The sequence below is a fragment of the Stenella coeruleoalba genome (assembly GCF_951394435.1).
Source record: "Stenella coeruleoalba genome assembly, chromosome: 1".
Classification (NCBI taxonomy): Eukaryota; Metazoa; Chordata; class Mammalia; order Artiodactyla; family Delphinidae; genus Stenella; species Stenella coeruleoalba.
Window position 1 is genome coordinate 32,726,806 of NC_137169.1, and position 17,739 is coordinate 32,744,544.

Sequence of the window (17,739 nt, forward strand, 5' to 3'; positions counted from 1 at the left end):
GGAAAGTCTTTGCCCCTCACTGGGCCTTGGTTGGACTAGACAGTCTCTAAGGTCCTCCCCAGATCAATGTTCTCTTTGAACACGACATAGGATGGTGTTTAGACTGTGGGCAGCTGAGTTCAGTATTAGTTACAGCATGCCCATGACATCCTGGGTCCCCAGATAGCTTGGTGGCTGGTTAAAGAGCCTGGAGGAGGATCCAGCACACACCAGCTTTGAACCTCAACCTCCGTCTTCCATTGTATCCTTTGTTGGATCACAGAGGAACTGAGGAACAAGGCCTGGTGTTTCTCCAGCATCTTTTGGCTGTTGGATGCCCTACCTGCCCCCTGAACACTTTCCTGGACCCATGTCAGCATTTCAGAGGATTCCAGTGCCAGGTCTGCTCCAAAGAAAGTGTCACTCCAGGAAGAATTTGAACAAAGAAAGTTTCCTTTTTTGGTGTTAAGGTTTCTTGCCTTCCAGCTGTTTGGCTCTCAGCCTGTGCCCTGCCTTCATCCCTCTAAGCTAACGACTATGTGGATAATAACACTTTCTTGCTTTTGTGTGGGGCTGTGTACTTTTCAGGACAGTTTCATGCTTGCTGTCTTATTTGATACTCACAGAAACCCAGGGAGGATGGGCAAGAAGGAGGGGTAGATGGTAACACCTATCATTTTTCCCATCCCATCCATCCCCTTAAAATGACTTATTTTAAAAGAATTTAGAAAAATTATCCCTCTGCTCTTTTTCAAACAGATGGAAATGTTGAGATTGAGCTTGACTGATCGGCCCAAGATCACAGAGCAAGTTCATGGCTGACTGGATCTAGGTTTCCAATCATGGATCATACTTAAGTGGGACTGACTTAATAACATCGTGCAAGACGCTACTGGCCGTGGCAAGGGGTCTCTGAGAGAAGTGGTGTTTTTGGCATGGCTGCCCCTTTGAAGACTCCAGGAGTTATCCACAATCTTACCTCTCCAGGCCCTCAAGAGACTTGACTACCCCCAGTGGCCTGGGTAGCAACAGGAGCTCACAGAAGTGAGCCAGGTTAGACATAAGGATTCAGTAACAGTTCCTCCGGTATCAGCCAGGATAAATGTCATTAAAAGAGTCAGTTTTCTTGTTTTGATTGCAGAGCACTTGGGGGGCGGTAAGACAGGAAATGTTGAGAACCACAGGTCTATCCCTCCATCAGCTCCTCTGAAAAAGAGGATGCAGAGGTCATAGTCCCTGCCCCTCCTCCCTCCCTAAACTCTACTCTGCAGCAAGGGCACCCTATCCCGGCTCGTCCATTTTGGGCCCCCTTGCCAACTGTGCTCCTTGCTGTATTCCCAGCCCATCATTCCACAGCCCATCCCTTTCAGTCACAATGTGGAGTCAAGTTATCTTGGGAGGCAGGCAGTTAAGTTCTCCATCACACAGTTCTAATAGGGAAAGATGAGGAAGCAAAAGGAGTGGGAGGCTTTCTCTGTGCTTTCTCCAGGGTCTCCCTTGCTCCTGTCCCAATGCCCCAGGAGAGAGCTTAATGTTCTGCTCTGTGGCATCACCCAGCTCAACACCTGCAAACAGCACACCTGGGAAATTAATCATGGCAGTCAGCTAATGGCCAGGGCAGTGCCATGTCAGTCAGGGCGAAGACAAGAAAACAGAAAACATGCTTGGAATTTCAGAGGTCATTTATTTCAGAGAACTGGTTGGCTTGAGGAAGCAAAAGGGTAAGGTGAGGAAGACTAGAGATTAGTAGCTGCAGGAAGCTTCTACCACCCCTAGACCTGGAGGATCATCAAATGGAAGGGTGTTTACTAGATCCAGAAGTGCACTTGCTGTTGATGCTACTGGAATATTGCTTTTGAAATGATGCTGCTGGCAGAACTGCCAGAGGTCACTGGAGCCTAGAGCTATCCCTCCAGTACCACTGACACTTTTGGAAACACTGAAGGTCTGAGCCCATAACCACCAGCTGCTGCCAGTCTCTAGCGGATGCAGAGAGAAAATGGCTTTGCCTCTCCTCCAGCCATCCCATCTCCAGCCAAACAATTTCCCACCTGTACTTCCCATTGGCTGAATCTGACAGGAAGCCAGCTAGCAAGGGGAGTCTGGGAAGTGTACTTTTCAGGGCCTTTCAGGGCCTGGCACTCTTCAGTACAAAGCAGAGCATGGAAAGGCTAGATTAGAGCTCAGAGCAAACAGGCAAATGACCAGCACAAATGTTATTGAAACTTACAACTAATTTTGGCACCTCAAAGGCCATGTGTATTGAACATTAGTTGATTACCTCATTTTTCCATCTCCCCCTTTGCAAAAGCCCCTAATTTCCTTTCTACGATCCATGTGTTTCCAGGAAGCTGACTCCATCAGGGAAGAGGAGGGGTGAGCTGGTCAATCTCACTGGCCAGAATGATTGGTTCAGGGTGGTGGTATGAACTCAGCCTGTCCAATCATAGTGAATCTCAGGATTTTCCTCTCAGGAGGAAAGAGTAGCCCGAAGACTAGGAGACTAATGTTTAGGCACATATGGAATGCACATGCTATAGCCACTGCGTAGGAAGCTCTGGCATACTGCATCAGGCTCATGTCCCTTAGGGTGCCTACTATTGGTCACAAAGCAAGGCCAATATACACGCATCATAGAAGAGAAAGAAAGTTCTGGGAATCAGCCACTCTTCTCATGGTCTCATCCTGGAACAGTGGCTTTAAAATATGTTTTACTGTACCCTCAATAAGAAATAAACTTTACAGTATACATGTAGTTGGATATATAGCTGAAACAGAAGTTTCACAGTAGTTTTCACAGTATTTACCCTTGCTATGTGTAATTAGTTCAAATTTTCAATTCTATTCCATTTTTTTAAAATAAAGCTGGTTGCAAACTTCTAAGTGATTTTATGGTCTACTAATAAGCTAGGACCTGCAATTTGAAAAACAGTGTCCTAGACCATTCCATCATCAATTGCTGCAAAATTTAACTTTTGATTTTAAGCTTCTTAACCTTTATGAACTTTCCTGCTTCTGTATCCATATTCTCTGTCTTCTTTTGCTCTGAAGAAAAGTCTCAGGGTCCCAGCTCCTATCAGAGGTCAAACTCTACCCAACCTGTGCCAAGGACCCCAAAAACTTACTTCTGCAGATCTTTTCTCTCTTTTGCATTGTCAATTTCTGCCTGTCTACTGGAATGCCTAGTTTACAAAATTGCTCTAGAGTTTTCCTTCTTAAAACTAAAACAAACCAACAAATAAAAAGCTCCCCTTGACCCCATTTCAATTCCTATTTCCTTAAGTTGAAGGAGAGTATATATGGTTGAATGGGACAGGAAACAGAAGGGTGGCCTAGAGATGAATTCAGTAGAAGGGGTGAGGACCTTGCCAAGAAGTCAAGAAGCGGGCATTCAAGGGAGAAGAAGGCATCATGATTTGTGTAAATGTATAGAAATCAGAAGTGAATTTCGACCCCAGAACTTTCTTCCTTAAACTCCTCTTTTGGCAATCCTCCTGCCTCCCAAATCTTTGCTGCTGGAGCCTAGACTCTGGAATCATGGAAGCTCAGGTTCAACTCCAGCCCTGAGGTTTCTGAACTGGCTAACTTTGGATAAATTACATCTCTTCTTTAAGTTTCCTCATCTATAAAATCAGTCTAATAAAATCTATCTCGTTGAGTGGGCTAAGAATTAAATGAGATCAACATAGGTTAGCTCTTATTATTATCAAGGCTTTCCCCAATCATTATGCAAAAGCTTTCTCCCCCACTAATAATCATTACCCTTGTGACCACTTGTTGAGCAATCCCTCTGTGCCAGGCAATATGCTGGGGACCTTACAAACAGGGTTTCCAAGCCAAGAAGGATACCCTGGCACCTTCTCACTGCAGAGTTTTCTCCTTCTGATAACTTAACATTTTTAGAGTGTCTACCATGCACCAGGGAGTGGACTGGCTTACTTTCATTCATTCATTCTACAGATGTTAATTTAACACCTACTATGGTGTCTGGAACTTACTAGACGATGGGGATACCAAGAAGAACATGGCCCTGAACCCTGAAGGGCTCACAATCTAGTCACACAGTAAGTGCTATGTAATGAGGGTATTTTATGAGGTGTTCTTTTCTTCTAGCTTCCTGGTCTAGGCAACCCCATCTTTGGATCCAGACCCCATGGCTGACTGTTTATGACTGTTTTTCTGGCTTGACCTTGGAGCCCTACCTTCAGGACATGCCTTTGGGTTTTTAGCTCCCCATGTGGCCATCAGGATTAAGAGAAAATTTTTGTGTTCCCTGTCTCTCCGTGCCTGGGATCCCCCTCCAGAGGAAAGATACTTAACAGATGTCCAAAAGACAGGTAAATTGCTGGTCTGGCTCTTACCCCAACACACTTTGAACACTTCTCTGTCTTAATTCACTCAGTCTCCTAATTGCTAAATCCAACTGACTTTTTGTCCCTTTGCAGAATCTTTTGCCCCTTTCTCTCTTTTTGGTATCCTATGTTGTTTACCGTTCTTTACGTCTTTTAACTCTACAGCTCAGAGGGGTCAGGTCATCTGTTCAATTTATAAGAAGTAGAGTTGAGACTTGAACCTAGGTCGGGCTGACTCCAAAGCAGACGCAATAGCCAATATTCCACGCTGTCTTCCCAAGCAGATCAACAGTGTGGTCTGTATTGTCCAATATGTAGTCATTAACTACATATAGTTATTCAATTTTAAATTAAAATAAAATGAGGAAAAAAATTCAGTTGCTCAGTTGTATTAGCTGTCGTCAAGTGCTAAATAACCACATGTGGTTGGTGATTGCTATATTTAACAGCACAGATAGAAAACATCTCCATTATTGCAGAAAGTTCTGTTGGATAGTGTTGGTTTAGATAAAGTGTAGGATAGCATTGGGTTAGATAGTGTTCTGTCCTCAGACCCCTTCCCTTTACCCTTTCCCCCCTTATTTATTCTCAGAGAGTGGGCAGCCATTGGTTGGTCTGCCCAACTCTCTGCTCCCACTTTTCTATCCCTATACGCTACCACACCTTCATTCACAGGCTTACAGTGGCTACAGCCATGTGTATACATGATCCTGTACCTCATAATGAAGTTGATTGGTTCAGGGGCAAACTTCTGGCTAAAGTTAATCCAAGGAACAGCTCTCTCTCCCAGGAATTTGAAATTGAGCCCAAAAATCTAGTCACCTGACCGATCTCTTTAATGTAGGCAACGTGGGATCTAGGGATGACCACATTTTCTTTGATTTGGATTGGGAAAACTGGTCTTTAGGGAGGTAAAGAAATGACAAAAACAGTTACACATATTGGAGAGAGTTGGATCTCAGAGCCCAAAGGATGTCTGGGCACTGTGTCCTTCTCTTTCGCTGAGCTCTGCCTTCCTCTGTGATGCCTTCATGCTCAGGCAGGCTCTGTCCATAAAGCAGAAATGATAGCCACCCATAGATCTTTATGGCTCAAGACCTACAGAAGAAAAGTCCTGTCTCTCCTATATTTCACATCTTTAGGAAGGCCTTGCTTAGCTTAGTTTGGGTCATGTGCCCATCTGTTCAGAAACTGTGATCTGTCTAAGCAAGGGTTCCTGGAAAACAAAGCCTGAAAAAGGGGTTAAGTGCTAAAGCTTTATATGGGAGGCACAGTCCTAGGGCAGTGAGGATAGCGGGACAGGGGAAGCAGGAAACGATGGCAAGCAATGCAAGGAAACGTTTGCTGCTACTTCTTTACGATGAGCTGTGAAGAGACACATCTAGTCTCTGGACAGGTCTACCCACTTGGCCATACAGAATGCCTATAGATGGGTTGTATAGAGAAACTATACCGTGAAACAGTCCATCAGAGGAAGGAAGGGAGAGTGGATTGTTCCCCCATTAATCATAGTTGACCCCATGGGCAGTTAAATCTCCTGTACTTCTAGGTTGCTTCATTGACCCCTTCAGCAGCTGCTTAGGAAGGCAGATCTCATGCTCTGTGAGGTGGTGTGTCCTCAGGGTCTGGAAATTGCAGGAGAAGCCAGAGAATCCATATTTGCAACTAGTTGGCCTCAGGAAGTAGAACTGTGAGGCCTCACTCAGAGTTGGTCAGCCACGTTTGTGGTTGAGGTGGAACAAGCAGCTGATGGTCTGGGAGCCAAATGATGCAGAGAGACTCTGAGGAGGCACTGGGCCAAGATGTGGGGATCATTATGATTGGTCAGACTGGGTCATAGGCTTACCCCTATGGCTGATGGGGTGGAGAGGAGGTACTACGATCTCATCCTCCTTCCCCTCATGTCAGTTCAGATCCTCAGAAGACAGACACCTAGACAGGATTAAATGCAAGAAATGTATCATGGAAAACACCCGTGAGGGAAAATGGGGGCAAGACCTAAAAGAGACCGGGAGAGGACCATCTGACAGTGAGAGAGGTCTGACCCTAAGTGAAGAAGAAAGAAGGCGAGAGTTCTAGGTGGAAGCACCTTAGACTGCCGTGCAGCTCCCAGGAAAGGTTGTGAGGTCACTGAGGAGTCCTTGAGCCAACCTGTCCATCAGAAGAGTGTCACTTACCCCAGGAAGAAGTCTGTCCAAAATTCTCTGCTGTGCTCAGTCATCGGCCAGGAATAGCTTGTGGGAAGTGAGGCCTGGGGGTGAAGGGCAATGGATTTCAGAGCTCAGCAGCTGGGCTGCAAGTAGAGTGCCATTACCATTGGAAAGGGCAAGGGTGTTGAGCAGGCAAGACAACAAGTGTCCATCCTAGACCTTACAATGTCCCACTCGACACGCTCTGGAGAAGTCCAGAAGTCTTCATCTGGAGATTACCATCCTCCCATGTGGGAAACCTGGGGGTCATACTACACACCTTCATTTCTCTTGATCCCCACCCCTACAGCAGCTGATCAACAGTCCAGTCCTTCCAATCCTACGTTGGCAATATCACCGCTGCATTTGTATTTTCTTCCCTCCATTCTCACTGCTACATATGTGCTCAGGCTCTTGTTACATCTTGTCTGATATGTTGTGGAAGTCTCTAACTGGTCATTCTGCAACCCTATTCCATCCTGTTATCTCTGCCAGATAGTCTTTAAACACAGTTTTGACCATGTCACTCCCCTCTGTAAAAACTTCTATCACTGGGAATGTAAAACAGTACAGCTGCTGTGGAAAACAGTATAGTGGCTCCTCAAAAATTAAACATAGAATTACCATATGATCCAGCAATTTCACTTTGGGGTATGTATCCCAAAGAATTGAAAGCAGGAACTCAAACAGATATTTGTACACCAATGTTCATAGCAGCATTATTCACAATAGTCAAAAGATGGAAACAACCCAAATGTCCATTGATGGATGAATGTATAAGCAAAATGTGCTATGTACGCACAATGGAATAGTATATTCAGCCATAAATACAAATGAAAGTTTGGTACGTGCTATGACATGGATGAACCTTGAACACATTATGCTAAGTGAAATATGCCAGATATAAAAGGATAAATATATAATTGTATAATTCCACTTATATGAATTTGACTATTCATATAATTCAAATTCAAATTCAAAGGGAGAAAGTCAAATTCAAAGGGAGAAAGTAGAACAGTGGTTCCAAGGAGCTGGGGGAGGGGAGGATGAGGAGTTATTGTTTAATGGGCACAGCGTTTCAGTATCGGATGATGAAAATATTCTAGAGACAAATAGTGGTGATGGTTGCACAACGATGTGAAAGTACTAAGTGCCTGTGAACTGTACTCTTAAAAGTGATTAAAATGGTAAAACAGGGCTTCCCTGGTGGTGCAGTGGTTGAGAGTCCGCCTGCCGATGCAGGGGACACAGGTTGGTGCCCGGTCCGGGAAGATCCCACATGCCGTGGAGCGGCTGGGCCCGTGAGCCATGGCCGCTGAGCCTGCGCATCCGGAGCCTGTGCTCCACAACGGGAGAGGCCACAACAGTGAGAGGCCCACGTACCGCAAAAAAAAAAAAAAAAAGGTAAAACAAAAAAAACTTCCACCACTAACTCTCCTTACCAGAAAATAAAACCCAAGAGCCTTAATCTGACCACAATGTATTTTTCCTCCTTATCCTCTTATTCTATATTTCCTCCATCAATTCCCTGCTTCCTATATTTGCTCTAGTGGTCACCTACACGTGGCATGCTCTTCCCCTAATTCTACTCATTTTTTAAATGTCACATCCTCACAAATCTTTCCTGAACTCTTCCCACTATTTCATACTAAATGGAAGAAATCTCTCCCTTTTTGAACTCCCACAGCATGTGAATCTTATCTTTCTTTAGCACTTACCACTCTTCTTTGAGATCAAAGAAGGCACACAATGAGATAGAGGGGTGTAGCTTAAGGTAGTCCAGCTGGTTGTCTAGACAGGTCCCTCTACAGTTCCAAAACTTTAAGGAATTTACCATCATCCCAGAACTGGTCTTCAGCCTTGCAAACTCAGAAGCCTGATTTTAATAGTAAGCACAGAATGGAACCATCTCCCAGGGGGACTCTCGTATTCTCTAAGTTTACAAAAACTGATAGTTACATAAACCAGAATCCAATAGATTAATTTACAATGAAAAATGCAATTATCAAAGGAACTTGGATCCTCTAGGTGACAGATCGCTAAATTCTGTCCCTACAGGAAATACATTTGCTGGGTGAGCGTAGAATCATACCAGGAAAAAACATTGATCTTAAGAAGCATTTCTCAGCTGAGGCAGCCTGAGATATTCTCACCCACTATAGGGATGACACGGACAAGGAAATGTTAATGCCCAGGTTGGCCTGACTGAGACAGGGCTCAGAAAGACAATGCTAATGCTTGCCTCTGTGACTGGGTTGTTTTGAGTCGTCATGGCCGATTAAGCCCGTCGGTTCACAGCATCTCTCTCCAAATAGGACACAGAATGATTGGTTGACAAGATTGATTAGGCTTCTGTTTATTAAATTACAATCACATCTGCCTTGAGATTCCCTTTCATATGAACTGGATCAGAGTCTGGTTTATTTTTTGATCATGCTTGTAGCTAAGCTCTTGGCTTACCCCTACAGATAGCTAATTTCAGAACTGTATTTGCCAGTTTAGGCCAGCTAAGTTATGTTGCAGTAACAAACAACTCAAACAATCTCGGTGGCTTATAGCAAAGGTTTATTTCTTACTCACGTTACATGTCTTGTGCGTCAGCTGTGGCTCTGCACATCTTCATTCTGGGACCAAAGCTAGAAAAGCAGCTCTATTTGGAACATGATCCTCTCAGGGCTGAAGAAAAATATGGTGGAATCATGAGATGGCCCATACATTTCTACTCAGAACTGGATCAAGCTATTTCTACTCACATTTCACTGACCAAAACAAAGCCTAGCTTGATGGCATTAGGGTGAGAAGTATAACCTCCTAGGGACAGGCCAGATGGGGAGGGTTTTAGAAAAGGAAGGGCAGAGAATATTGATAACCACAGTCTACAGCAAGGACTAATATTCAGCCTGTATGTACTAGTGTGACTGACACCAGTTATAATACCGACTACTAAAATACTGAAATACTTTGGTACTAGCTGGTAAATAGCTGCTGTTCCAACTTTCCTGACAACTCCCCTCCCCTGGGACCTACTATTTAAAAACTAGCAACTGAAGGGTTAACACCTAGTACAGAGGGATATCTCTTGGACCCTTCCTGGAATTCACATCTGGTAGATCAGTGCCTGAGAAGTACCAGTTGTTAAAATATGTTTACTACCACCATTAGCTAATTTCTTCTACTATGTAAATTTTTATTAGTTTAATTCTGAGGGCAACCTGATTTCCACACTCCCAGAGGGAAACTGACTGCAGCCCCTATATACTGTCAATACTTAATTACAAGAATGATAACTAATAATACTAATTTGTGCTGCTTCCTGCACATTTTTCTTCTCTTTCACAAGCATAGTATATGCAATAATTGCTCAATAAACATTTGTAGAAAGACTTAGCTAGCTTTTTCCCATTAGCTAAGCTTATCTATCTCAACATACTATTTCTTGAGTTTGTTTTTAATTTTTTACGCCATTTCTCAGGTCTGAAAAATCATTATCACTAACTTCTTTATAACACTTTTGCAATTTACAAAGCACTCGCCCTTATACTATTTCATTCAATCTCCCCAACACTCCCAGGAGGTAGGAATTAGATCATTTTACAGATGAAGAAATCGAGACTCAGTGAAGTCAGGTGTCTTATAACTAGTTAGGTTTTGTTCATTCATTCATCAAATATTCATTGAATGCCTGAAATGAGATTTATTAAAGTTGGAGTTGAAAACGATTTCCCTGAGTTCAAGTCAAGGGTTTATTCCACTATTCTCAACTACTTTATCACCAGGGTCATAAAATCAAAGGAAGGAAATAATAATAGTGTATTGATTTTATTGTTGAGGACCCCTGCAACCCAAGTCTCAGAAAGGCTGTAAGGTCATTTGTAAAATTCAAGGTAACCACCAGCAGGAGCAGTCTCACTTCTCTTTGCGCCTGTAGCTAATTCTACTCAATACATATTTGATGCATTTATCTACAGGTTTGGGGGCTATTTAAACTGAGTTTCAACACTTACTAAGCTGCGGAGCCTTGATCAATTTAACCTTTTTTGCGCTTCAGTTTTATCACCAGTGAAATAAATAATAATAAATAATAATGCTGATGCCTTCGACCAAGTAATTGTGGAGATTAAAGCAGTAAAGTATGAAAAAGATATAATGTTCATTGTAGTTTAGTTTCCAATTGTTTTTTAAAAAGTTTTAAACTGCATTCAAGTGAGAAAAGCAATGTCCATGTCGACGTAAGGTAACAAGTGACCACTATTGGGAAGTGATGCTCTTTATTTTGGAGTATGTCATTTTACAGTTTTGGTGTTATAGCCCTTCTTTTACGGTACTGGTAGCTATCATTAAAGGCGCACTTAATTTGGCATTCCCACGTCGCCCTCCAGCCCCCAGCTCTGCGTCCTCCCAAATAAAAAAAAAAAAACTCACAAAAACTTTATTCCCCTAAAATTCAAAAGCTGGCGCACCAAAGCAGAGATCCACAAACACGGAACGCTCCACGCAGGTCACTACTAAACGCCTCCGAATCCCGAATCCCCCAAAGGGGGCGGGGTCAGAAGGTTCTCGCCTCTCATTCCGCCTCACAAAGTCATCGCCCCTTCTCATATCTCGCGAGACTTCAGGCAACTAAGCTTCTGCGCAATAAAGACACTGGGAGTCGAAGCGCCGAGGGGAAGGGGGAGGGGAAGGAGAGGGGGAGGGGGGAAACGGTGCAAACGGCGTGGCCGCCATCTTGTTTGTACCCCCGCTTCGCGCGCGCTCCGTTCTCCCTGACGCACGCTTCCCCCTCCCCTCCGCCGTGCCCAGGTCTCTGCACTGCCCGACTCCGCAGGAGCGCGGGGGCGGCTCCTGCTCTTCCTTGGACTTCTAAGCAGAGGCGTGTGAGTGTGCGGGAGCATCCGCGGGAGGAAGGGGGAGAGGTGAGCGGCGGCGGCGGGGGGAGGGGCGGCGCTTCCCGCCTTCGGCGGAGACCTCACTTCCCTCGCGCGGCTGCTGCTGTAGTTCGGTGCGGCCTGCCCGCCGCCATGTTGTGTTCTCGCCGTGCCCGCCGCTGTCGCCGCCGCTGCGCTCGTGGGGTCCGTACGCCTTGTCGGCCCGACCCGCGGGCTTTCTCCCATTGGCGGAAGGCGACGGCGGGGGGGCTCGCTCGTGATTGGTCGGTGGCGGGGAGGCCGAGGACCTGGCACGTTATTGGTCGCGCTGGCTCTGGCCTAGGGGGTGATGAAGGAATCGGAGGCTGTAGGGATGCGCGCGTCTGGGGCTCTCTGGCTGCAGGGTGATGACCCCCTACGGCGCAGGCGTGGGGTGGAGGTTGGGGGCGAGCCTAGAGGCCTTAAAGGGGAAGAGTGGGAGATGGTCTGGCCAGTACTTCGTGGGTAGCCTGTGCATGGCCGGGAGTGGGAGGCACTCCAAATTCCAGAGGTACCCTTCATGGAACGTGCATGGCCCGGGATAGGGGCGTGCAAGCGCCAAGGGTGCCAGGTTTGGAAACACTGAAACCCGAGTTGCAGGTTGAGAGGATCTTCGAGATCCAGGGGTGCTAGACTTGGAGTGTAACACAGGGAATGACCCTGATGTCCACGGGTGCCAGGTCTGAGGGCATGGTATAGGAGGAGAGGGCATCAGGGCCCTAGAGACATACCCGGCGAACAATAGGATCAGATCAGGAATTTTGCTAGGGAGTCCCGCTTTTGAAACACTGAGGTTTTGGTGGAGCCCTGGAGTCCGTAGTTACCAGACCTGGGCAGTGGTGTGAGGAGCAAATAAACAGACCCAGACTGAGAGAGGATTTCTATGGGATAGGTGTGCATGGTCTTAATAACTGAATGCCGAGCCTAGGAGGCACAGCATTAAGTAGTGACAGATCTATAGGAGTGAAAAAGCAGAAGCATTTTTGGAATTTTACGATTTGGGGATTATATTAAGAGAGTAGTTATAGATTATCGGGTCTCAGGACCGTGCTGCTAGTTTTGAGATGTTCTACATGAAGTTTTACTGTTCTAGGAAAGATACAGTTCAGGGCTGAGTTTCCAAGTTTCCAAAGCTGCTCTTTTTAGCAAATATCAGATACTTTGCAATTATTTGTTTGAAAGGATATTGTTAGGTTCCTCTTTAGTGGAAGAGCGCTTGACAGAGATCCTGGATCTTGGCTCATTTATTTCCTTTTATATATGACTAAAAAATACACCCACCTTCATACACACTTTTTTTTTTTTTTTAAATAAGCAGCTGGGAACAAAAATAAGCTCGTGCATAGCTTCTTGCATCTTGTCTTAAGTTAGAGGACTTGTCAACTCTCTGTGGTTCATATTTCAAAAAGCTTTTGTTCAAAAAAAAAAAAAGCTTTTGTTCTAATTGAGAGTTGTTAGAGTCAGTTTATTGGGGGCACCTTACTTTTCCATTGAATTGTGGTAACTTGGATTGTTCTACATTTGCTCCTCCCAAGGTTTGGGGATCATGGAAACACATTTGTTAAACTTCTGTGTTTTCCTAATTTGTTTTTCCTTGTCTGTCTTAGGTGGTTCTTTCAGCTTTAGATAGACGTTACACTTCAATTTTTATACCATTTTCAAGAAACTCCTGTGATTTTCACATTTCTCAGTTTTATGTGAATGCAACTGAATTTTCAAGAGAAAAGGGGAAAGTGGTAGAGGAAGGGAATTGACATTTTGGAGCACATTTAACACATTTCCTGTTAGGTAGGCATTATCATCCCCATGTTGCAGATGAGAAAATTGAAGATCAGAGAGGTTAAGTAGCTTGTCCAGTGTCACTCAGTGGTTGAGCTGGGATTCAAATCCAAGTTGCCTGATGTCAAAGCTTGTAGTTTTATCTACTATGTCATACTATCAACATAAGCCTGACTTGTCAAACTCCCAGATAGTTTTATATTTCACAGTGGATCATCTTTCTTTGACTTCTGGGTGTTAGGAGTGTATTGAGTGGGGAATTTGAGTAAGAATTTGTATTTATTTGAATAATTACAAAAAGAATTTTTGTACTGTTCAAACCACAGAATGGTAACCATATAGATTATAATTTTTTCAACTAGGTATTTAAATTGTATCCCTTGGTTTCTATTGTGAAGGGAGGGATTTACAAAGTAAACTGCTGGAGTTTTTCTGAACCAGATAATGGGGAAAATATGTACAGAAAGGTTAAGAATCTGCATCCTTTAAAACCAGGCTTCAGAATGTTGCTGACATAGTCTTTCTATATATGGAAATGATTAATGCCAAGCAGTGAGGAACTACCAAGTGCATAGTGTAAAGAGCTCACTGGGGAGCTTTTTCAAACATCACCAGTTCTTTAGGATGTTTGTCCCCAAATACTGGGACCTATCTAAAAACCTAGTACCTTCTTCAAACTGTGGGGTGATCCTAGGATATGCTTATCCTCAATGATGTGTAAAATTAAAACTGGTTACAACAAAATATTTGCAATTCCAGTTTTGCATGGAAACTTTTAAATAATTCAGGTTTCAAGGGGAGACCAGTGAATTGGAAGTCTTAACTCCTTTGTGTCTTGATATGATTAGGTGAGGGTCTCCTCCCTCATGTTTGCAATTACATTGCAGTGTGGAAGATAGAGTCAAAAGTATGAGGGAAAACAGGGCTTGCTGTACATTTTGTACATTGATCATCTCAGCTTCATTTGGCTTAGTCATTAAGTTAATCAAATATGAAGACCGTTACAGCATCTATAACTTAGTTTCTTTTTTAGCAAATCTGGTCGAGGTTGTAAAAACAAGTGTATACATATAAATATCTTTTTTATTCAGCAAGCATTTCTTGGCGGTTGTTCTTCAGCACCAGTGACACTTTCATTCTACATTAGCCCATGTACATTCTGCATTAACCCAGGGCCAATTGCTGGGCCTTGTTATTGATATAATTTGGAACTGACCACCCTAGAAATCTTGAACTCCCAGGAGGTCTGAGTAGATCTGAGTTTATACTAAAACCTTGTGAACATCAGCTTTGTCTTCTAAGCAGAAATCATACTAATGCTTTGTACTTTACAGACTGTGTCTGTCATCTTATTTAATCCTTATAACAAATAATTGTTACTTCATTTGCTTACACATTTTCCATTTGGGCAAAACTGATTCATGGCACTAGAAAAGATTCAAGGTTCCTTATCTCCACTTACAGAGAAAGCAGAGTGAAATGTGGGGCCATGGTAGGTGTCTTTTTGAGGCAGGTTTGAAATTCCCCTCTCTAACTTCTTAGTTCAGAGGTACTGAGCCACTAAAGATATATGAATAAAATTCAGGAATGTCATAGTTACTGCCTTTTATTGAGTGCTTACATTGAACCAGCAAGGGTATAAATATATATATTATCCTCACACAGTACGAGATAGGTACTATTACCACCCTCATTTTTACATATGAGGAAACTGAGGAGTTGAGTAATTTGCTCAAGGTCACATAGCCAGTCAGTGGCAGAGCCCAGATTCAAACATAAGTCTGTAACTCTTAATTCTTACACAATTTGTGAAGCCCTTACTATTTTTTTTGAAGCCCTTACTCTTAAACAGTGTTTTCTCTTTTTTTAAAAAAAATTTTATTTATTTATTTGGCTGCATTGGGTCTTAGTTGCGGCACACAGGATATTCATTGGGGCATACAGGATCTTTCGTTGCGGTTGCGAGGGCTCTCTAGTTGTGGGCTCTAGAGCCTGTGGGCTTAGCTGCCCCGCAGCATGCGGGATCTTAGTTCCCTGACTAGGGATCAAACCTGCATCCCTAGAAGAAGAAGGTGGATTCTTAACCACTGGACCACAGGGAAGTCCCTTAAACAGTGTTCTCTTAACACCATAGAATATGATGAGAAAAAGAAAAACTCTTATATCTTAGCTCGGGAAGTGACCTTTGGTTCTTTCAGGCACACCCTTTGTACTGAGGCCCTGAAGAGTGTGATGACCTTGATAAGGTCATTTCTATGTAAGGGCACAGCCAAGTGTATGCCAGATTACTGGATTCCCAGGCTAGTGCTCATTCCACTGGACAGCATTTCCTCTCCTGTTGGAAGCGTTGACTTGACGCAGAGATGACTCTAAGGCACCTTTTGTATTTTGACAAGTTTGCCTCATTCACTGGAGGGAGAATAGCAGAGGACATTATTAAGGTCACAAATGACCTCCTTGAGGTTCATTCCAGCCTCAGGCATACAACCTAAGAAGAACATTCCTTAGCCAGCAAGTTGTTCTTTTCCATTCTATTCCTTGTGCTCACAGCAAACTGATTGTGAGTTATCTGATGTCTTACAGTCTCTCTTTTCATTTTGTTTATTCAGTTTTGCATGCATGCACTGTGACTAGTTAGGAGGGCTACAAGGTCATTTTAGTATTTTCCCACAGAGACTCAAAGCACCTAACATAATATTAGTAGATTAATTGTAGGAGGAAATGGATTTGAAATACTTTGGCCAAAAAGTGCCTTTGGGAGGGGCTAGTGTAGTTGCTGACCTTGGAGTCCGACCTGGGAAAGAATTCTGTCTCTGTAAGGTGTTTACCCTCCGTGGGGGGGCGGGGGGGGGGTCAGATTCTTAACCTGTCTGAGCCTTAGTTTCTTCCTTTGTAAAGTAATGGTTAATAATACCTATCTTATAGAGTACTTACTGAAAAATGAATACAGTAGCATATGGTAGGTGCCTGTCACTGAATGGACCTTAATAAGTGAGAGAACACATCACTTTCTTTTGAGAATAGCATAAAATCTGCCTGACAGCCAAGTAGAGCTTCCTTGATGAGGAGGCTTTGTAATTATCTGCTCTGTTATGTACAGTAAGATTTCTACATGGCGGGGGTGGGTGGGGAGCCACTTGACATGAAAGAAATAGTCTAATTTAGTTGTACTGTTGTGGTTTAGGAGCTGATTTCTAGTGGACCGCTGTGAGGTCAGTATTACTTATGAATCCGCAAAGTCGTAGGATCATTTGTTTCAGGGTTAGGTTGTTTCCTGATCCCCTCTGTTAATCCCCAGGTGCTGAATGGTAGTGATTCTGATGAGAAGAAAAAGTCTTCATATTTGCAATGATTATTCATTGAGCAATGATAATTGAAATCAGAACAACCGGTTTTATCATTTTGTCCGAGAAGGGACTTACAGTATAGTCATTTGAAATTTTTTCTAGTTGTAGAAATAGTACGTTGAAGTAGGACTGTAAGTTTGATTTGTAGTCACCTGGATAACATTTTCTTTGAAGTAAGCAGAAAGACAACATTGTGGAATGGTTCAGGAAAAAAATCTCCCTGCCTGCAGAAATTTTTGCCAGGTTGCAAAATTTGCTGCATCCTTCCCACACCTCTCCATGTTTTAGCAGTGATGTACCTGATAGCAGTGAGGTAACCTCTTTACTCATTTTCAGCATGGGAGTTATATTTTCCATTTTGTTTTAAGTTCTTACTTGTCTGCAGGTAGCGTTTAAATCCGTTATACTTTCTTTTATACAGTGAGAGCTTTCTGATGGATAAACTTAAGGTGCAGTTTTTAGAGAGAGGGACTAGTCTAACCTTTGCATTTGAATGTTTCCAGTAGAATAGGTTTAAATTAAAGGTTCAAATCTTCATGTTCAAGATATATAAGGTGTCCTATTTAAATGAACACCCTCATTTAAAATCAACAGTGTATTGTTATAAATCAGATTCAAGAATTATTCTTAAACGCATTCATGAATATGAGCTAAAATAGTGATCTTGAGCAGTGCTTCAGTAAATGCTTCAGTGACTCATAGGAAATGATATTGGAGCATAGAATATTTTATATCTTATCATTGGCTTAAATTTGTTAGAGTTACTGAAGGTTTTCAAAATCCCCTAATTACTGTTAACTCTGTCCTCAGGAGCTGCAAGTTTTCCATTATCTATATGAAGTGAGATTCTTTGCCCAGTGTTAAGAAAACATATCCCCTCACCAGTGGCATGATCTGTCCATTTAAAAGAGAAAAAAGAAAGTACATGCAATCTGTACAGTTGAACATTTTTGTCATTTTTAACTGTCAAAAACTATTATTGTACCCTGAAGGTAAGTAGCTTAGAATTTGCTTATTATCAAATGACAAAGTTGGGGCCTTTTTAAGAAGCAAAGCATACTCGGTTGGCAGTTACTTGAGAGGCAGAGGATTGCTATTTATGGTGATATTTAATGTCATTTTCATTAAAAAGGGAAATGCCATAATGTGTGTAAAACTCCAACCATTTTTGAAGAATAAACTGACCATT

At 43.1% G+C, this 17,739-nt stretch overlaps 1 protein-coding gene and 1 long non-coding RNA gene across 5 annotated transcripts in view; one reads left to right on the plus strand and one right to left on the minus strand.

Annotated features, from left to right (window-relative positions):
- Positions 1–911: 911 nt before the first annotated feature.
- LOC307174812 lies at positions 912–10,194 on the minus strand. 2 transcript variants are annotated; one of them, XR_013824166.1, is made up of 4 exons: positions 9,101–10,194; positions 6,509–6,582; positions 6,178–6,263; positions 912–1,185 (listed from the first exon to the last, which is right to left on the minus strand). It is a non-coding gene; the product is annotated as an uncharacterized lncRNA (long non-coding RNA). The 2 variants fall into 2 exon arrangements; XR_013824167.1 differs by lacking the exon at positions 912–1,185 and having other exon boundaries at positions 5,164–6,263.
- Positions 10,195–10,257: 63 nt separating this feature from the next.
- NFYC (nuclear transcription factor Y subunit gamma) overlaps positions 10,258–17,739 on the plus strand; it is a 63,935-nt gene continuing 56,453 nt past the window's right edge. The window contains exon 1 of one of the 3 annotated variants that reach the window (XM_079899156.1): positions 10,258–11,433. The gene's annotated coding sequence lies outside the window, so the exon portion shown is untranslated. The remainder of the gene's footprint in view (positions 11,434–17,739) is intronic. The other 2 variants (XM_079899157.1, XM_079899161.1) reach the window with 2 other exon arrangements.